This window comes from Oryctolagus cuniculus, chromosome 18 (assembly GCF_051225735.1).
Source record: "Oryctolagus cuniculus isolate XC-2025 breed Fujian yellow rabbit chromosome 18, ASM5122573v1, whole genome shotgun sequence".
Classification (NCBI taxonomy): Eukaryota; Metazoa; Chordata; class Mammalia; order Lagomorpha; family Leporidae; genus Oryctolagus; species Oryctolagus cuniculus.
In genome coordinates, this window is record NC_142884.1 from 62,667,893 (window position 1) to 62,687,994 (window position 20,102).

At 50.8% G+C, this 20,102-nt stretch overlaps 1 long non-coding RNA gene across 2 annotated transcripts in view; it reads left to right on the top strand.

The window, feature by feature from the left end:
- LOC149120998 (uncharacterized) overlaps nt 1-20,102 on the top strand; it is a 46,465-nt gene that overhangs the window by 2,435 nt on the left and 23,928 nt on the right. The window contains exons 2-3 of one of the 2 annotated variants that reach the window (XR_016225343.1): nt 7,349-7,447; nt 9,337-9,524. This is a non-coding gene — a long non-coding RNA (uncharacterized LOC149120998). The remainder of the gene's footprint in view (nt 1-7,348; nt 7,448-9,336; nt 9,525-20,102) is intronic. The other variant, XR_016225344.1, reaches the window with a different exon arrangement.

A 20,102-nucleotide genomic window follows, 5' to 3' on the forward strand; every position in this document is an offset into this window, starting at 1 on the left:
CCTCAACAGCTGGGGCTAGGCCAGTCCAAAGCCAGGAGCCAGAACCTCCATCTGGGTCTCCCATGTGGGTGGCAGGGACCCAAGTTCTTAAATCATCACCTGCTGCTCCCAGGGTGTGCATTAGCAGGAAGCTGGATCCAAAGCAGAGTAGCTGGGACTCGAACCAGGCATTTCAGTATGGGGTATGGGCATCCCAAGTGGTGACTTTACAACTGCCCCAGATTCCTGCCTCTTTTGAAAAACAGTTTTTTTTTTAGGGGCTGGCATTGTGGCATAGCTGGTAAAGCCACCTGCAATGGCACTATCTCATATTGGCACCTGTTTAAGTCCCAGCTGCTCCACTTCCAATTCAGGTTCCTGCTCATGGCCTAGGAAAAGCAAAGCTGTAAAAGGTGGTCTGGGTGCTTGGGTCCCTGCCATCCATGTGGGAGACCCAGATGAAATTCCTGGCTTCAACCTGGCCCAGCTCTGACCATTGTGGCCATCTGGGGAGTGAACCAGTGGATGGAAGATTCTATCTCTCTCTCTCTGTCTCTCTCTCTTTCCCTCTCTCTCTCTCTCCCTGTAAGTCTGATATTCAAATAAATAAATACATCTTTAATAAAATGAAAAATAAAAACCGGGGCTGGCACTGTGGTGTAGTAGGCTAGGCCTCCACTTATGGTGCTGGCATCCCGTATGGCGCGGATTTGAGTCCAGGCTGCTCCTCTTCCAAACCAGCTCCCTGCTATGGCCTGGAAAAGTAGCAGAAGATGACCTAGGTGCTTGGGTCCCTGCATCTGGCTCAGCTCTGGCCGTTGCAGCCATCTGGGGAGTGAACCAACAGATGGAAGACCTCTCTCTCTCTCTTTCTGCCTCTGTCTCTCTGTAACTCTGCCTTTCAAATAAATAAATAAACATAAAAAATAAAAATAAAATCTGGAGGCAAGCATTTGGCTTAGTGGTTAAAACACCCCTTGGGATGCTCATATCCCATTTAGGAGTAGCTAGGTTCAAGTCTAAGTTCCACTCCCAATTCCAGCTTCCTGCTGATGTGCACCCCTGGGAGACAATAATGATGGCTTCTTGGCTCCCTGCCACCTTTGTGGAAGACTCATATCAAGTTCATGGCTCCTGGCCAGTCTGGCCCAGCGCAGGCTGTTGGGGGCCTTTGGGGAGTGAACCAGGGGATGGAAGATCTTTATCTCTGTCTCTCTGCCTTTCAAATAAATTTTAAAAGATAAAAAGAAATATAATCAGGTTCTATGTATTCCTGTCTCTTTCAAAATGTTCTTTATAAATAATTGTTTTTGGAATTAACTTTTATCATTTCAGAAACAGGATACGTAAGATGGCCTATAATCATTTTGCATGAGAAAAGGAGGTTGACAGAGAGACACTGGCACCGCGTTTCAGGCAAACTGTGGCGCCAGCTGGGGACCTGCTCAGATGGAAGTGCATCACACGTCCTGAGCCTGCGATTCTCAGTCTGGGGTTCTCACTGTCACTCTGTGTTGCCTCTTTGGACATGCAGGTGGGATTGGAAAAAAGAGATAGAATATTTTTGTTTTGTTTTAAAGATTTATTTTATTTGAAATTTTTTGACTTCTCAATAACCTTTTTCTTTAAAATTGAATATTTTTAAGGGTTTATTTATTTGGAAGACAGGGTTACAAAGAGAGGGAGATCTTCTATCACCTGGTTTACTCCCCAAATGGCCACAATGGCCAGAGCTGGGCCTATCCAAGGCCAGGAGCAAGGAGCTTCCTCTGGGTCTCCCATGTGGGTGCAGGAGCCCAAGGACTCGGGCCATCCTCCACTGCTTTCCCAGGCCATAGCAGAGAGCTGGATCGGAAGTGGAGCAGCCAGGAATCGAACCGGCACCCATATGGGATGCCGGCATCACAGGCGGCAGCACTGTGCCACAGTGCCGGCCTCATATTTAAATATTTTTTGAATAGCACCCTGGGACCTTTCTTGCCACAAAGGATCAGATCTGAGATTTAATCACTGGAGCCATCTGAAGCCTTAAACACAAAATAAATACATCAGTGTGCATTGTGACAAACAACAAAATGTACTTTTGTATGTGTGTGTTTCATAACCTTGTTCTTAGTCTCTTATGTTGAAACAAGGAAAGTTGGGGCGTTAGTGAATGAATTTTGACTTTGGGATCCAGAAGTCTGTTAGAGTTCCTATTTATAAAACTGCTAAATTAACTGTGCCAAGAACTTACCAAATCCCTCCCTTGGCTGTCACCAGGAAGGTGACAGCTTTATACTTTTATGTATCAAAAATATATTTTTATGTTATCAAAAAGTATGCTGACAGGATTTCTTTTGTTCGGAATGGCGATGTAGCCAAGTTTTTTTTTTTTTTAAGATCTATTTTTTTTATTTGAAAGAGTTACAGAGAGAGGAAGAGACAGAGAGAGAGGTCTCGCTTCCACTGGTTCACTCCCCAAATGGTCGCAACTGCCAGAACTGAGCCAATCCGAAGCCAGGAGCCAGGAGTTTTTTCTGGGTCTCCCACGTGGGTATAGGGGTCAAGTGCTTGGGCCATCTTCTTCTGCTTTCCCAGGAACATTAGCAGGGAGCTGGACTGGAAATGGAGCACCCAGGACTCAAACCAGTGCCCATATGGGAGGCCAGTGCTGCAGGCCAGTTAACTTTTAACTATGCCACAGCACTGGCACTGCAAAGAAGATTTAAAAAACAACAACAACAACAACATTTAAAACAGAGTGGGGGGGTCAGGAGAGGGAGGAGAGGGAGAGGGAGAGGGATAGGGAGAAAGAGAGAGAGAGAGAGAGAGAGAGAGAGAGAGAGAGAAAGATCTCCTTCATCTACTGGTTCACTTCCCAAATGCCCATAACAGTCAGGGCTGGGCCAGTATGAAGCCAGGAGCCGGGAACTCCATCTGGGTCTCTGTGGGTGGCAGGGACCGAAGTACTTGGGTCATTACTGCCTCCCAGGTACATTAGCAGGGAGCGGGGTCAGAAGCAGAGGCAGGTCTCAATCCCAACTCTAAGGGATGCAGGCATCCCTAGCAGCAATTTAAGCCCCTGGAGCACAACACACTCCCAGGGAAGATATCAGAGGCCTACGCTGCTGCCCCTGGCTGGGACTAGGGTGACACAAGTCCAAAATATAAGGGAGTGGCAAGAACCCCCATAATCAAGATAAATGCCATTTTATGCAATATTTTTCAAAAGCAAAACTACCTCTGCAATGAGGAAGACACCAACGTTTCAATTAAAGGCAGGATCCAAGAGGGCTGAGATGAGGGGGCGGCAGGCGGTGTGGGTTGTACAGTGCAGTCAGTGTGTCTTATGTAAAAGTTTAGCATTTTGTTCACTGCTGACTTTTTACACTTTGTTTTTAAAAAGTATATTGTGTGGGGCGCCGGATTCTGTCCCGGTCGCCCCTCTTCCAGGCCAGCTCTCTGCTATGGCCAGGGAGTGCAGTGGAGGATGGCCCAGGTGCTTGGGCCCTGCACCCCATGGGAGACCAGGAAAAGCACCTGGCTCCTGGCTCCTGCCAGGATCAGCGCGGTGCGCCGGCTGCAGCGGCGGCCATTGGAGGGTGAACCAACGGCAAAAGGAAGACCTTTCTCTCTCTGTCTCTCTCTCACTGTCCACTCTGCCTGTCAAAAAAAAAAAAAAAAAAAAAAAAAAAAAAAAAAAAGTATATTGTGTTAAAATAGTATTTATCTTGATTGCTGAGTTCTCGTACCCCCTTAATTTTGTACTTGAGGCAAGTGTGCTTTCTCCCCTTCAAAAAAAAAAAAAAAAAGTTTTTATTTATTTGAAAGAGAAGCCAGGAGTTTGAAACTCAATCTCGGGCCCCGCTGTGGGTGGCCGGAGCCCAACCATTTGATCCATCACTGCTGCCTCCCAGGGTCCACATTAGCAGGAAGCTGGAGTCGGGAGCCAGAGCCGGCATCAAACCCAAGCACTCCAACGTGGGCTTTCAAATTGAAAAATCTAAGCAAATATAGAAAGTAATTTGCCTCTTTGTTTAGAATTCTATGAATGTTTAAAGAAGAACTTTAACCTTGCATTGTGAGGTTCATAGTTTATATAGCTATAATACATGATACATATTTTAAAGTATACAATATAAATTCTAAATGGACTATGAACCATCACTGATAGATATTATAATTTCTACAGTGACCACTTAAAATGCAAAGAAATGTAAATTTAACACATTTTCAAGGCTAACAGATAGATGAAAGTGATTTCTAAAAAAATATCCAATTCCCCCCAACACAGATGAGAGGGGCCACAGAGGAGCAGCAGCAGAACCCAGGGAACAAACAGAAAAGAAATAGTGGAACGCTGGGCTCAGCGCTAACCACGCTGGGAATTGCCTCAAAGGTAATGGCCCGAAGCACTTCAGTTGGAAGACATACATTGCCAGAATGGTTAAGAAGCATGGCGTATCCGTACTCTGCAGCAAGAGACACGTCAGAGCTGCTGCAGGAAACAGGTGGAAAGGAAAGCCATGCAGCCCGTACGCATGGGAGAGCTGCAGTGGCAGGTGGGTGCCCATCCAAGTAGACTTCAGGACAGAGCCGTTACCAGAGAGCAAAAGGGAAATGTTGTGACCATAAATATCACCAGGAAAGTATCATGGATGTGTCTACACCTAATAACAGAGTTTCAAAATACATGAAGCGAAACCTGGCAGGATGAGGAGATTAAAGGGAGAAGCACACAAGTCTGCTCTCATAGTTTTAACAATCCTCCAGTAGCACGTGCTGGGGGCACCTGCCTCCCACACTGGAGTACCTGGGGTTTGAGTCCCAGCTCTGCCCCCAAATCCAGCTTCCTGCTAACCGCATCCTGGGAGGCAGAAGGTGATGACCCGGGTAGTTGGGTCCTTGCAGCCCACATGGGAGACCCACGTTGAATTTCAGGGTCTTGGTTTCAGCCTGGCCAGGTCCCAGGTACTGCAGGCATTTGGGGAGTGAACCAGTGGATGGAATATCTTTATCTGTCTCTCCACCTTTCAAATAAATAAAAATAAATAAAAGGTTTAATATAAAAAAGAAAAAAATGATAAGCAGATTCTAGACTTCATGTGGAAGACCAAGGCTGTCTAAAGCAATCCTGCAAGAAGTGAAGAGCCTCACCCTCGCTGACTGCAAGGCTGGTAAGCTATGGGAATCAAGGCAGTCTGGTTTTATCATAAAGATCAAAAAGCCGGCTCATGGGACAGAACACAGAGCACAAATACATTTATGTGATCATTCAGTGTTGGACAAAGATGACAACATGAAAAGTATTTTCAACAAATGGTACAGGAACAAGTGCTTTCAAATATTTGAAAATCCCACCCTCAACCTTTACCTTATACTATCCACAAAAAATTAATTTGAGATGGATTGTAGACCTAAGTGTAAACGTTAAAACTCAAAAGCTTCCATATGAGTGGCCAAGAAGTACTCAAAAAGATTTTCAACTCCATTAGTTGTCAGGGAAATGCAAATGAAAACCCTGATGAGAACAATGTAGCCAAGAGAGTACTGCTCACCATCCTTGCCAACAGTGGGTGTTTAATTGAAGCTATTCTGGTAGATACAGTGGGTCCTCATCATGGTTTTCTTTCTTTCTTTTTCTTTCTCTTGCTTTCTCTCTCTCTCTCTCTCACTTTCTTTCAGGTTTATTTTTTTGAAAAGCAGGGTTAGAGAGAGAGAGGGACGGATGGAGGGAGGGAGAGAGAGAGAGAGAGAGAGATCTTCTACCCACTGATTCACCCCCAGATGACTACAAGGATCAGAGCTAGGCCAGGCCAAAGCCCAGAGCCTGGAACTCTGTCCAGATCTCTCACATGAGCAGCAGGGCCCACGGTCTCTGGCCATCACCTGCTGCTTTTCTAGACAGGGAGCTGGATCAGAAGTGGAGCAGCCAGAACTCAAGCAGGCACTCATATTTGATGCCAGTGTCACAGGTGGTGGCTTAACCTACTGTGCCACGATACCACCCCCAAATTTCTTAAACTCATTAAATGATTTTTTGAGACAATTTACTTTTAAAAAAAAAGTATTCATTTATTTGAAAGGCAAAATTACAGAGAGAGGTTACAGTGAGAGAGAGAGAGAGAGAGAGAGGGAGGGAGGTCAGTCTTCTATCTGCTGGTTCACTCCCCAGTTGGCCGTGATGGCCGGAGCTGTACGGATCCAAAGCCAGGAGCCAGGAGCTTCTTCCAGCACCCATATGGGATGGCGGCACCGCAGATGGCCGCTTTACTCACTACGCCACAGCGCCGGCCCCTCATTAAATGATATAGTGAACATACATGCATTTCATTTTGGAGAAGTTTTTGCTCTAAGAAAAACTCATAAATATTGAACTTTCATCAGTGATACTGAAGTATTTAGGGGTAAAGCCATTGCTGTGTACAACTTACTCTGAAATCTATTTGAAAAAGATGGATTGATGGATGTGTGGAGAGGACAGATCATTGAGGAGGCCGATATATTAAACATTTGTTAGAACATGAGTGGCTCCAAGGCAGACCAGACGTTCTCTGTGCAATGCCCTCATTTTTTCTAAGTGGTTGAAAAACTTCGAAATAAACTGTTGGGAGCAAAAAGCAAGCATTAGGCATGTCTGGATGTGCTTGGGACGGCACTGTTAGCGATGGTCTTCATATGGAGGCAGCTCCCACGTCCATCGCCAGTAGAAGGGACTAGCGTGTTGTAGCATCATCGGATGGTGGAGGAGCAAGAAGTGAGGGGCTGCGCCTGTACGTGACAGCGTGCATGATCTCACAGGCTGAGTGACAGACGCTGCAAGGCAAGCCTCATTCACAGAAGGCCCCAAAACAGGCAAAACTAGTCCCTGCGGTTCGCAGTCAGGGCAGCGGCTGCCCTGGAGCAGAGTGGTGGCTGGGAGGGGGACGCGAGGGGCTCGGAGAATGTGGGCTGTCTGGGTGCGTTCAGCGGGTGAACACACGGGCGAGCGGTGCAGACGCCTTGCTGGTCCCTATTCTACACTTGACTGAAATGTTAAGAACTTCATGTTCAGTGTCACTGCTCCCAAAACAGGTCCCTGGGCCTAGCGGAACCCCTGGGATTCTTTGCCAGCCCTCTTTCTCCCAGTTCCCAGGCTCTGACACCTGCCAGAGCAGAGGAATCCTGCCATCACCCCCACCCCGGAGTGGGTGGCAGCATGGATCCCACCAGACACAGCTCCCAAGCCACCCACACCAGCAGCCCTGCAGCCCCAAGACTTGTTCTTTCCCTGTGCACCACGGGCACCGTAAAAAGTGAAATGCGTCTTCGTAAATCGCCGATGCCTGCAGATGTCTGCACCTCCCCCTCGCCGCCCTCACGTGGTCCCTTCCAACCTCTCTTTAAGGGGGAGCTGGCCGTGTACTCCTTCCGCTGGACCTGGGAGGCAATGACTTGCCTAAGAGATTGTTCGGCTGCTCGGCTGGAGTCCAAGGGTCCCTAATTGGTAAGCTGACCCTCAGTCCCTAGCAAAGCTGGGGTATGTGGGGGTAAGGAACGGGGGTGGGGGGGGTAGGGTACAGGATTTGGAACACAATCCCTGTGCCTCCCAAGCTCGCAATTGCTTGAGAAGTCTAAGCAAAAGAACCATGAACAATTTTAATGTTTAAACATTTTCACTTTTTTATCAACTTAAAAGGCAGAGTGACATACAGAGGGAGAGAGGGAGAGACAGAGAGACACTCTTCCATCCACTGGTTCCTTCCCTGGGCCAGGAAGAAGCGAGAAACCTGAAATTCCATCCGGGTCTCCCACATGGGTGGCAGAGGCCCAAGCACTTGGGCAGTTATCCACTCCCTTCCAGGTGCATTAGCAGGGTGCTGCATTGGAAGCGGAGCAGTCGAGACTGGAACCCACCCTACAGTATGGGAGCCTAACCCTCTGGGCCTCAGAGCCCACCCCAAGAGAACCATTTAATGAAGCATTTCTTATTTTTATCCGCTGGTGAAGTTTCAGTCCTCTTGTTACGTGACCCACAGCGCAAGTTTCTCTCTTCCTTGATACTCGCTGCTGGGTTTCTTCCTGTCACCCTCTCCCTTGGTCTCCTGCTGCTTCCTTCTCTCGGGGACTGGATGTTGGTGCGGCCTGGGCGTGGTTCTTAGGCCTCTCTTCTTAAGCTACTTTCACTCCCTTGATCTCACCCACCTTTGTGGCTCGGGGAGCAGCGTCCATACCCTAAGGACGTCCATAGTTGTGTTTCCAGAGGCTCTCCCCCGCCTCTCCCAACCCCACAATTCCTCACTGATCTGGCTGTTGTCCACCGAGCCCTCTACTGGGCATCTCCACGGCACAAGGCCAACACCCAGCTCCTGATGGCCCTCCCAAACCTCTTCCTCCAGTCATCTCAGCAAATGGCAATTACGTTTTTCCAGATGCTCAGACCAAAAACCTGGATATCACTCCCGGCTCCCCTCTTTTGCTCACCTCCCACCTCCAATCTGCCGGCAAATCCTGTTGATTGACTCCAGAATACATCCAGAATGGGAGTGCCCTCCCCTCCCTCGCTCCTCCATCTGAGCCACCAGCGCTTCTCACTGGGGTCATTAGAAGCCTCCTAAACGTGTGCTGCTCTCAACACATCAGCCTGCGTGGCACTGCTCAAAAGTCAGCATGCCCCAAAGCCTGCGCCGGCATCCCGTCTACTCAGAACAGACAGCACGCCAACACGAAGGCCTGGCTGCTTCGCCTCACTGCCCAGCTCACTCCCTGCTGCTCTCTCAGTCACTCTGCCCCCGCCAGGCTGGCCTCCCTGTCACTCCTAGCACTCACCAGCCACCGCCTTGTCTCTGCCTTTGCAGCTGCTGTTCCCTTCTTTCAAATGCCCTTCCCCCTGCATGGCTCACTCTCACCTGCATTAGATTGGAAGTCTGGCATCACCTTCTAATGAGCCCCATCACCCCTCCGCCGCCCCCCACCCCGGCTTCTCTTTGTGTCTTTTCTCCCTCATTTCTCAGCCTCATTTCTCTCTTCAGCTGTTATTGCTGTCTAATACACGTACATCTATTTAAAAATTTTTATTTATTTAAGACAGAGAGCGTGGGTTCACTCCCCAAATGTCCACAACTGCATGAGCCGGGGCTGAGCCCAAGCCAAGATCTGAGACCTTAATCTGAGTCTCCTCCGTGGCTGGCAGGGACCCAAGTATTAAGTCACTGCTGCTGGGTGAGCATTCACAGGAAGCTCAAGTCAGGAGCCGGAGCTGGGGGCCAGAGCCGTGCACGCTGCTGTGGGATGCAGGCATCTACCCTGTGCCTTAAGGCCGTGCCCACCGCCCGCCCCGAATGTATCCATCTTTCTGTGTATTTATATCCTTTCGCCTCTGTCTCCCTCCACCAGAACGCAAAGCTCACAAAGGCAAGGCCGTTTGTCTGCTGTGTTCACGCTTGCGTCTCCTGGCACAGGGCCTGGCACACACAGGTGTTTAATGCGGTGTGTGAGTGAGTGAGCGTTTCAGGATGGCCTGGCAGGTGCTGACAGACAGAGTGAACGGAGTCGGACGCGGCAGAGCTCCGAGGGGGCTGCAGGTAAGTCTGGGAGGGGTAGGATCCTGCTCCGTCCTTAGAGGATGGGAGACCTTAGAAAGGGGAGAAGGAGGGAGACGGTGTGGAGGCAGCAGCTGGCTTCTTCTGAGCGCCTGCTTAGCCGCTCGCCTGCTATGCACCAGCCACCGAACTTTGTTCTTTCTTTTTTAAGAGATTTGACTTATTTGAAAGACAGAGTTGCAGGGAGACAAGGAAAGACAGAGAGAGATCTTCCATTGACTGATTCACTCCCCAAATGACCACAATGGCTGAAGTAGGGCCATGCCAAAGCCATCACCCATATGGGCCTCCCATGCAGATGCCAGGGGCCCAAATACTTGGCCATCTTTTGCTGCCTTCCCTGGTGCATTTGCAGGGAGCTGAATTGGAAGTGGAGCAGCTGGGACTTGAACCAGTGCTCATATGGGATGCCGGTGTTGTAAGCAGTGACTTAACCCACTGCACCACAATGCAAGCCACCACCTAATTTCTTTGGGCCTCAGTTGCCATATCTGTGAAATGGGGCTAATCATAGCACCTACCTCCACGGGGGAGACACAGAGTCTGCGTCTTCTACCTGGCCCAGCCCCCACTGTTGCCTTCATTTGGAGAGTGAACTGCTAGATGAAAGGTCTTTCTGTCTCTGTCTGTCCCTCTCTGTGGCTCTGCCTTACAAATAAACAACAAAAAAAATATTTTTAAGTGACAGTTGTTATCACTGGGCTCGGCTTTGGACAGTTGCAAGCGGCGACTTCATGTGTAAGGTTTCGTGGGGGACAGAGGGAGGGAGCCAGTTTTCGATTTCGGAGGCACAGCCCCTAATGGGTACAACAGCTCCTGCCTCAGAACTGCCAGAGAACTTTCCAGAACTATCAGTCTCCAGACTCAGCCAGCTGGGTTGAACCCAGTTCGTGGCCTGGCCCGGGTTAGTTAAAAGAGCCGGGCTCACAAGGGAAGAGGGAGGCAGAATCGGGCACACAGGCGGCGGGAGGCGTCTTCAGGGGACCAGGAAGCTCCCGCCGGCCTCACTGGGCCGCGCTGATGCAATCACGGGCCAGCGGGAAGTGATTCACTGGGAACCTGCCAGCCACCTCGGGCGCCGGGCCAAGCGCAGGTTTGGGGTTGGGTGGTGGGGAGGATTTTCTTTCTGCTTCCCGAGTTGAAAGGGCGACTTTGTGTTTCCAGAGCGCACTTTCTCGGTGCAGAGGAATTCTGTGGTGAGGTCTGGCCGGGCTGAGGCACCGGGCTTCACCCTCTGGGGAGAGAATGAAATCGGGGGGCCCCGGGTCCTGCCCGCCGCCACCCAGGACAGGCACGGCGCTGAAAGGTGTCTTTCAGAGGGCTGGGGACAAGGGAGGGGACCCGGAGGTGGCTGCCTTGTTTGTTGAGCGTGGGTCTGTGGCGAGGCGGGCCGGGGAGGCCTCCCCCGGAGCGGCCGGGACTACACAGAACAAACGAAACCTCTATTTGTTCATCTCCCCCCTGGATTTAGATGGAGCTTCATGGCCGGGGTTACTGGGATCAGCTGAAACCCAGGCTGAGTGTTTATCCCAGGGCCTGCGAAGGCAGACAAGCGCTTCTCTGTCCTTGCGTTTCGCCGGGCGGGAGACACTGTCAGCGGGGCAGGCAGGCGGCGAAGAGTTATTTTTGAGGTGCCCAGCGCGTCCCCAGGGCTCCACCATGGAAATTTAAATTCTCAAAAGTACAACTCGGGGGTCCAGCCCCGGAGATGAGGACAATCCAGGTGGCAGGAGGCGGTGGGGTGGGCAAGACCAACACCAGAGAGGTTCTCGCAGAAGGTCCCGGCCACCGGCAAGGTGGCGGTGCCTGGGTTTTGTAACCCAGGCCTGGGCACCGTGGGTGGTGCATAGTGGGTCTTCAGGGCCTGAGAAACGAATGAGAAGGAGGGGCTGGTATTCGAAGGACAAAGCGGGGCAGAAGAGGAAGGAGGGCGTTCCAGCGTGAGCAAAGGCCCCGAGACACAGCCGGATGTCTTGGAGAGACTGGTTTAACCACACTGGAGGGTGTGGAGTGAGGAGTAGTGGGGAATGAGGTTAGATGCTCGGCCCGATGGGGAAGGGCTGGGGAGCCAGGCAGTGGCGTCTGGAGGTGAACGTCGCCTCGGAGTGCGAGGCCCTGCGCTGGGCCCAGAGGCCCAGGGGAAGTCCAGGGGAGAGGGAGGGGGCCAAAAGGACAGCGCGGCGTTTTGAGGACAGGCAGGATGTGAGAACCATGGTGTGGGTGAAACAGTTGGAGGCTCCAGTCACTGGCTGGTTGCAAGAAGCTAAATGAGACCATGTCAGACTTGCTCCAGTGAACTGGGAGTTCGCTGCAAGGTGGACTGAAAGGTACCAGACATCCAAGGACAGGAGTGGCGTTCGTGGCGTTCAATTCCAGCTCTGAGCCGCCTCCTGTCCTCCCCTGCAGTTGAGGCAGTGCCTCCTGGATGCTCTCTTACCCGCATCCTCGGGCCATCCTGACACCTACCTCAGGGGCACAAAGACCTCCTGGGGCAGAGGGCCCACCATCCTCACTGCGCCTCTGAACTTTCAGGTTGGAATCTCAAGGAGGAAGAAGCCAATGGATGGGTACCCCTGGGTCAGGTGATCACTCAAAACCAGTCAGCTGTGCTCAGGAGGCGAATCATGTGGTAACAACATGGCTGCCTAAGGCTACTGCATTTGGTACATCGTGGCTCACTAGGCTAATCCTCCGCCTGCAGTGCCGGTACTCCAGGTTCTAGTCCCGGTTAGGGTGCTGGTTCTGTCCCGGTTGTTCTTCTTCCAGTCCAGCTCTCTGCTGTAGCCTGGAAAGGCAGTGGAGGATGGCCCAAGTGCTTGGGTCCTACACCCACATGGGAGACCAGGAAGAAGCACCTGGCTCCTGGCTTCGGATCAGTGCAGCACGCTAGCCATAGCGGCCATTTGTGGGGTGAACCAACAGAAGGAAGACCTTTCTGTCTCTCTCTCTCACTGTCTAACTCTGCCTGTCAAAAAACAAAACAAAACAAAACTACCTAAAATACCAGTGTCCCGTATCTGAGTGCTTGAGTTCAAGTCCCAGCTCTGCTTCCATTTCCAGCTTCCTACTAATGCAGACCCTGGGAGACAGGAGGTGACAGCACAGGTACTGGGGTCGCTGCCACCCGCCTTGGAGACTCGGATGGAAGTTTCTGGCTCCTGGCTTTGGCCTAGCCCAGCCCTGCAAAAGGCATTTGGGGAATGAATCAGTGATAGAAGATCTCTCTGTCTCTCTCTGCTTTTCAAATAATTAACAACTTTTAAAAATGAAACAGCTGTGGATAAAGAACAGTCCAGAGGATGGCTGTGGCCTGGAGGTGATAACAGACAAGCAGAATTCCTGCAGGTGAACAAGGCAGGGGACAAATCAGCTCCCTCGGGTGGGGGTGGTGACAGAGGAAGCCCTTGTTTGGGCCCACTTGAAAAGCCTGATTTACTCTTGGGGGTGGGGGGGGCTGTTGTCCATGCCAGCCGCGTTCTAGAGTAGTGAGACTGCCTGGGGTTCGTAGGAGCCACTGGAGAAGTTTAGAAACTGAGGGAACTCAGGCCTTCAAGAAATCCTTTACCTAACCCAGAACAGGGCAGTTTAGCGATAAAGAGGTGTTTTTTTTTTTTTTTTTTTTTTTTTTTTTTTTTTTTTTTTAATATGGCCTCCATTTTTTTAGGGCAGAGTCTGTTTCTCATTTATTGTTATGATCCCAGGCCACATAGTCAGGCTCCAAGTAGAAACTCACTGCATATTTTTTCAATTGAATTGAATTTCCCTAAAACCCAAGACGCTCAAGGAGCTCGTTGCTGTTCGTATTCAGGTCTGAAGCAGGAACGCTAAACAGGGAAAAAGAAAACACGACCTTTCTGCTTACTGATGCAGGGCTGGGTCACTGGAGGCAGACGTGGTGAGAAGCAAGAATGCAGCACAGGAGGGTGTGCGGTGCCTGGCAGGGCAAGACACAGAAAGTGCCGCGCCCGGTGGCTCCGCGGCAGACCAGAGCCGCTTCCCCAGCCCAGGCAGCAAGCGTGGCAGGAATCTGGGGGACCTCTCACCCCTCCCCCTCCCACGCTCCCAGATGGAAAGCCTCACTATTGGTGGCCGCAGCTCTGTGCACTGCCAGCTCGTGGGTGTTTGGGACCCATCCTTTGCAGCGTCGTGTGCAGCTCTCAGATCGGCGATTCGCGGCCCAGCTGCCTGCGCGCACAGCCTCATCTGCCACTTAGGCAAGGGTCTCGGCTACCTAATGGCTGCGCCTTACTTCCTGAGTTTGGGAAACAGGAACAGTGAGCTCTGTTCGGGGGTCTTGAGACGACTCGGTGAGATAATGTGCACTTACAGATGCTCCTCAGTGTAGGGTGGGCTTACAGCCTAACAGACCCGTGGGAAGTCAAAAACATCGTGAACTGGCCGGCGCCGCGGCTCACTAGGCTAATCCTCCGCCTAGCGGCGCCGGCACACCGGGTTCTAGTCCCGGTCGGGGCGCCGGATTCTGTCCCGGTTGCCCCTCTTCCAGGCCAGCCCTCTGCTGTGGCCAGGGAGTGCAGTGGAGGATGGCCCAGGTGCTTGGGCCCTGCACCCCATGGGAGACCAGGAAAAGCACCTGGCTCCTGGCTCCTGCCATCGGATCAGCGCGGTGCGCCGGCCGCAGCGCGCCAGCCACGGCGGCCATTGGAGGGTGAACCAACGGCAAAGGAAGATCTTTCTCTCTGTCTCTCTCTCTCACTGTCCACTCTGCCTGTCAAAAAAAAAAAAAAAAAAAACAAAAAAAAAACAAAAAAACATCGTGAACTAAAAATGTATGTAATACTGCAACTAAATCATCTTAAAGATGAAGAACTGGGGCTGGCGCTGTGGCGTAGTAGGCTAAGCCTCCACCAGTGGCGCCGGCATCCCATATGGGCTCCAGATCCAGCTCTCTGCCATGGCCTGAGAAAGCAGTAGAAGATTTCCCAAGTCCTTGGGGCCCTGCAGCCATCTGGGAGACCTGGAAGAAGCTTCTGGCTCCTGGCTTTGGATTAGCACAGCTCCGGCTGTTGTAGTCCTTTGGGGAGTGAACCAGTGAATGGAAGACATTTCTCTCTGTCTCTCCCTCTCTCTGTACCTCTACCTCTCAAATAAAAAAGTAAAAATTCCTAAAAAATTTTTTAAAAAGATGAAAAATTAAGGTGAACCATGCTAAGGGGGGCACCATGGTTTATATAAGTATTTAATATGCAAAGCATTTAAGATAGTTCCTGGCACAGAGTGGGCAATTATGAGTGCCATGCTAGGTAGAAAAATCTAGACTGCAGAGATGAGTTTCCCAACGTGGAGATCATTAGAACCCCAGAGACGAAGCAGCCTGTTCGTGGCTGTGATTTGGGCCTGCCAGATATCCAGCCTCCCTTTCTTATGAAAGCAGACTCCTGATTGACTTAGGACAGGAAACAAAGCTAAGCTGCACCAATCAGAATTCTTCCCTAGGATTTTTTCCAACTGGCGGAAAAGAAGACATTCCACCCCACCCCCACCACCTTCCCCACTGTGGGGTTTCAAATACAAGGGTGTGAGCTCAGCGCTACCATTGCTCATTTCCTCCTCTGTGTGGGGAAACCGGCTTGAGACAATGATGCTGATTTGCAGAAAGAAGCTGGAACCGAGTTCTGGCTGGAGCAGAGCCCCGAGTTTTGGAATCCACTTGACCCTGGATCCAGACATCCACTCCCACTGGTCTGCAATCTGATTGCAGAAGTCATTAACTCAGTCTTTCCCTGCCCCTCCCTCCTCCATCCCTTCCCCTCCCTCTCTCCTTTCTTAAACTACTCTAGGCTTCTTTTCCTTTATTTATTTATTTAGCTGAAAGGCAGAGTCACAGAGAGACAGAAGGAGAGAGAGAGAGAGAGAGAGAGAGAGAGAGAGAGAGAGAGAGGCGAGGAGAGGTCTTCCATCCACTGGTTCATTCCCCAAATGGCTGCAATGGCCAGAGCTGGGCCAATCCAAAGCCAGGAGCCAGGAGCTTCTTCCAGGTCTCTCAAGTGGCTGCAGGGGCCCAAGGACTTGGGCCATCTTCTACTGCTTTCCCAGGTCATAGCAGAGAGCTGGATTGGAAGTGGAGCAGTCGGGACTCAAACCGGTGTCCATATGGGATGCTGGTACTGCAGGTGGCAGCTTTATCTGCTGTGCCACAGCACTGGCCCCTGTAGATTCATTTTCCGTGGCTTGCAACTAAAATTTGTCTTTGAGGGTCAGTTTGAGAGGAAAGCCCCTGAGTTGACTTTTACATTTTAAGTTTTATGATAAACAATGAAGATCCTTATCATTTACATTAGTTTTTAAATGAATAATACCAGTGAGAAAACTAATGGTGCTTTGAAGCCACTAAAGGGCAGCTTTTTAAAGTTTCATTTCCTGGATTTGTAAGCTCTTTGAAGGTTTGAAGGCCCTACGTGGAAGGTGGCAAACTCCAGTGTTCTAGGGGCCTGGCAGGTAATTCAAGGAGTGAGGCACATGGGTGGGTACAAGACAAGAAGGAGTGATAGGGACTGTGGCAAAGTAGTGAGTACTTGACCCACCTCAGAGGAGCTACCACCAGCCCCAGCCTCTTATTGCCAGGTTCAAATGTAGGCACCGAGTGACCAGATCCTCCAGTTTTGCTTTGTTTGAGAGGCAGAGAGACAGAGGGGGACAAATAGAGCTCCCATCCCTTAGTTCACTCCCCAGATGGCCACAGCTGCTGGGGCCCTGCCAGGTTAATGCCAGGAGCCAGGAACCCAATCCAAGTCTCCCACGTGGATGGCAGGGATCCAGCTACTTGAGCCGTCACTGCTGCCTCCCAAGGTGTGCATCAGCAGGAAACTGGAGTCGAGAGCCAAAGCCAGGACTCGAATGTATGCAGCACGAATGTCTTCATGGCTCAGCCGATCTCCTACCCTGGTCCTCTCGTCTTTTAAGAGATTCTGGACATTTAGAATGCTCAATGCAGAATCTTATAAAATTTGAATATTGGCTGTGAGTTCAACTTTACGAAATGACCCTGGAGGTACAGGGACCAAGCATTCCAGTTTGCCTAGGATGAGGGATTTGCTGGGATGTGGAATGCTCACTGCAAACCAGGACAAGTTGGTCACCCTAGGTGTAGGCCATATGGAACTCCTGTGAGACCTCTGGCTCACCCATGTGGTCTCCTTTCACGCCAGCAGGGTCTCTGTGCGCTCCAAGTCCCCAGGCCCAAAGCCTATGGATGTAGGAGCCATCACTTTTTCTATTTTACTGGACTCAAGCTGCTACAAAGAGTGAGGCAGAGAATCCACTTACTCTGGGCCCCAGTGAAGCACCCCCCCACACACACCCCTGGGGGATTGGCCTTGTGGGATTGATAAGATTCAGGCCTCCTGCCGCTTCCAATAGCTTCTTCATGGCTGTAAGATCTCACGTCTGCTGGGGGAGGGCAGAGCCCGCTAGCCAGGAGGCTAAGGAACTTTCCCCTTAATTCCTCCACTTTCAACAGAAAGAAAGGCAGTATTGATAATTACATGGCATACAGTGAACTTGGCCGTGGTTCACTTTATGACTGCAGACTGAAGACGCAGAGCGGGGAGGTGACTTCAGAGAAGCACATGGCATGCTGGCGACAGCGTCAGGCCTCTGCTCTCTGGATGGCTGGCTTAGCACCTGTCCCTTCTATTAGGGAAAGTGAAGGGGACCAACATTTGCTGCCTGCCCGCTGGGTGCCAGGCCTCACACAGGCCCCCATAGAGCCTTCCTGAGTCTCCACGAACTCCCAAAGGGAGGACTGGAGTCCCAGGCGCATGCCCTCTCCAGGCCACCACCTTGCCAATCCAGGTGTGCCAGGAGGGCGTTAAGCATGGCTGAGTTGTCATTACACAAGGGGAGGGCCGTGCAGCTCAGACAGCGTGAATGAAGGGTCACGAGTAGGCTTCGCCTGCACGCAGCTGGTCAGGTGTTGGCGGCCGTGTGGGTGGGCTGCAGGGAGAGGCAGGTCCGCCCCGCTGGAGTGGTTCTCTGCTGAGATGATGCATGCTAAGTGAGCTACACACGGCTCAGAGCGCATTCCATACCCACTCATAAACATCAGGCACCATTCCCTTTGGGAAGGCTGGTAGTCTCCGGGCAGCAGAGCGTGCTGCCAGCTCACAGAGGCCCTTGCCAGGGTTTCCTCCCAGCGCAAGGCTGAATTCTTGTAAGGGAGCCAAAGTTAGAAAGACAGCGAGCTTTGTGTTTTATTAACACCGTCAGCCCTTGTGCGGTGGGTCTCACTGGCAGGAAGACAGTATCACATCACAGCTCCCAGCAGGTTTGTTGCCACCCAGACCTGAGTTTGAATCCCACCTCTGTCACGTATCTGCGGAGCGAGGTCTGAGGCAGGCCCGTGAATCTGTCTTGCCCACGGCCCTCTGGGAATGAGGCCAATGAGAGTGGGCCATGGGGCTATGGAAACGGTTAAAAATAAGACAAAGGGGATGGGCGTTTGGTGCAGTGGTTTAGACGCCTCTTAGGATGCCCGCATCCCATTCCAGAATGCCTGGGTTTGAGTCCCAGTTCCATTCCCAGCTCCAGTTTCCTGCTTATTTGCACCCTAGGAGGCAGAAGGTACAAGTACTCGGGTCCCTGTTGTCCCTTAATCCAAGTTCCAAGCTCCTGGCTCTTATGGGCATTTGAGGAGTAAATCAATGGATAGGCAATCTCTCCCTTTCAAATAAAATGAAAATAAATAAATACATTTTAAAATGAAATAAAGGAATGCTTATTCTATTTTATGAAATGAAGTATTGCCCAATCCTAGAATCTCAAAGAAAGCCAATTAAGATCTAGAGAGAGAGAGAGAGAGAGAGAGAGAGAGAGAGAGAGAGAGAAATGGGGATGATTCTTTACAACCCAGCAATCCCACTTCTGGGGTTTCACCCCAACAAAATAAAGACGTCTGCTCACATAAAACCTTATGTTTATAGCCCCAAACTGCACACAACCCAGATGTCCCTCACTGAAATGCAGGAACGCTGTAGGAGATCCATGTCACAGAAGACAACTCTCCAGTAACCAGGGACAGAACCCCTGACACCTGCAGCACACCCAGCAAGAGCGGGGGTGAATCTCAGATGCATTAAGCTCCGTGAACAAGACCCAGATTCAGAAGGTTGCCTGTTGTTTGACTCCATTCATGCACCATGCTGGGAAAGGCAGAGTTAGAAGGACAGAGAACATATCAGTGGGTGCCAGGGACACAGAGGCTGTGGTAGAGGATGACTGCAAAACGGCGTGAAGAATCAGGGGTAAGGAGGATGGTTCATCTGGATTGTGATAGTGGCTACACAACTGTAGCATTTGTCAAAATTTGCAGGACTGGGAGCAGGTGTTTGGTGCTTCAGTTAAGACACTTATATTTCTGGGCTGGTGTTGTGGTAGAGCAAGTAAGCCCCCTGTGATGTCAGCATCCCATAGGGACGCCAGTTCCTGTCCCGGTTGCTCCTTTTCTGATCCAGCTCCTTGCTAATGCACCTGGGAAAGCAGCGGAGGATGGTGCAGATGCTTGGGCCCCTGCTGCCCATGTGAGAGACCTTGAAGAAGCTGCTGCTTGCTGGCTTCAGCCTGGCCCAGCCCGGCTATTGCAGCCACCTGGGGAGTAAACCAGAGGATGGCCGCTCGCTCTCTTTTTCCCTCTCTCTCTACAACTCTGACTTTCAAATAAATCTTCAAAACAAAACAAAACTGCCCACATCTCACGTCCAAGTGCCTGGGCTTGAGTCCCCTTTTGATTCCAGCTTCCTGGTGATTTGCCCTCTGGGAGGCAGCAGGAGATGGCTCAAGTCCTTGGGTCCCTATCACTCACAAGGGAGAACCAATTGAGTTTTGGGCTCCTGGCTTTTGCCTGGCCCAACCCTGGCTATTGCAGGCATTTGGGGAGTGAACCAGCCAATGGATGATCTCTCTGTGTCTGTCTATCTCTCTGCCTTTCAAATAAAAATGAAAATAGATAATTTTTAAAAATCCTGCAAGTCTAACACCAAAGAGGGCGAACTTGACTGTATGTAAGTTCTGCCTCATTAAACCTGACTTCTTAAAAAAAAAAAAAAAAAAACACAAAAATGAAGGAAAAGGTGCCCCTAAGGGAGAAAATCCCCACAGATTTCTTTTCACTAAAGCGTCTGCAACAACACAGTCTTCTCTCCAACATTTCTGTTTTGTCAAAGGAGCCTGTGCCTTCTGTATATAAGGAAGTGTGTCTACGTGTGTGTGTGTGTGTATGTGTGTACCTCTTTGTCTATCAAGAAAAGATGCACAGGAAACTGAAAACAGCAGGAGAAAGATGCTTCAACAATGATTGCATATGCGTGCATGCATGATGTGTATAGCTTTTGGATCATGTGAACATATTACCTATGAGAACAGTAAATTACCAAAAATCAGCCAGATTCAAAGACAGAAAAATGCTCCATCCCTGGGCGTGAGCCCCCCACCGTGGCATCATTTGGCACTTGTCCCACCCACCCTGCTAATAAACTGAATGGCTGGCTGTGTGGCTCGTGGTCTGGTTTAGGAGGGAGCAGAATTGAGAATGCGCGCCCCCTCTCC